This window comes from Dendrobium catenatum, unplaced genomic scaffold (genome assembly GCF_001605985.2).
Source record: "Dendrobium catenatum unplaced genomic scaffold, ASM160598v2 fragScaff_scaffold_1483, whole genome shotgun sequence".
In the NCBI taxonomy this organism is placed as follows: domain Eukaryota; kingdom Viridiplantae; phylum Streptophyta; class Magnoliopsida; order Asparagales; family Orchidaceae; genus Dendrobium; species Dendrobium catenatum.
Genome location: NW_021319945.1, coordinates 1,612,365 through 1,613,916, shown reverse-complemented (window position 1 = coordinate 1,613,916; position 1,552 = coordinate 1,612,365).

Below are 1,552 nucleotides of genomic sequence, written 5' to 3'. Positions count from 1 at the left end.
GACTGTGACTAATTTCAAATCGACTTAGGCTTCATTTGGGACGGCTTTCTTACCACTTTTTAATTTTAGCACTAAAATTTTAAATTTAAATTTTTGTACTGAAAAACTGCTTTAAGAAGCAGTAAGAAAATTATCCCAAACGAAGCCTTAGACTAAACATAAGAATTTAGGCCATGTTCAATACATTAAGCAATACCAAAAGCTCGAATGCACGTTATCAAGAAATATCATAACCATAACATATTAATGTCATCACAACCAAACTAACCATCATATTAGAGGACTCATTATGATAATCAATGGTGACATCAAAGCCTGGCAAACTATTCAATCATTTTGGATTATTTCCCTAATCATAATAGAATCATCAAAATGTTTAGAAGATATTTCTCATATCCCTTTTAATATTGAATATAGAGTTGATATTCTTTGATTACAGTTATATGATATTAGCTCGTTCATGAGCTTTAAGTAAAAAAGTCATCCCAAATGAAACCTTAGGATCATAAAGTCTTCTTTTTCATGCACCTGGAACTTTTTTAATCCATATTGCTGGAATTTCTTCAAAACAAAGAGATGGAAGAACCTTAAAAAAAGAAAAAAAAAAAAAAAGAGATGGAAAAACCTTCACTCAATCCACAAATTATATTGAGTTAGAAGTCTCTGGCCTGATATATTAACCATTCAAGCATAATATGGCAAGTTGAATCCATCCCTTATACCCACCCACTCACAAACTAGAGAACTTATGACCCTTCATCTCTCCACCACTTCTTTTTATCTCTCAAAATCAATCTCCCTGGCTTTGTCTCTCTGTCTTTATCCTTCTCTTGTGCTCTCTATTGTGAGGTATTTCAAGAATTTTCTCTTCTATATAGCATTGAAGTGGGAATTTAGTTAACATTTTAAGAAGACTTGTAAGAAAAAAAAATGGGAAATGTTGTACTTATATCAAAGGATATTCTCATTCTCTCTGCTCTAAATCAAAATGAGCTATGATAAGAGTCTTTTACATAAAAACATTGCTAAACTAAAAGAAGATGCCAAAGATCTATTAGGGCATTTTCCACTCTAAAATATCATAAAACTTCAAAATGCAATAGTTCATCTCCAAAGGAACTCCATTTTTCTTTTTTCATGCGCTTCTTTGCAAAGATAATCATCTCTCTCTTGTTTCGCATGCTTCCTACGAAGCTAAGCGGAATGCAAAGGTTTTTTTTTTTTTTTTTTTTTTTTTTTTTTTTTTTTTTTTTTTTTTTTTTTTTTTTTTTTGACGTAGATGAACAATCCGACACCAATATTGGCATCGCATTGTTCACCTGCCCATTTTTTGCTTGAGGTTTGGAGTTTGAATGCAATGATTTGCAAACAGCATACAATGATATACAATTCGGTTGGAGATGATCTCAGACCACATAAAACCCTCAATTTCACAAGCAATGTTCTTTGATATCACTTGCTAGATAATGAAGAAAAAAAAAAGAATAAAATTTTGGCCAATTAATTATAATCCAAAAACTTAAAACATTGAGAAAAGGCCAAACACTTCACA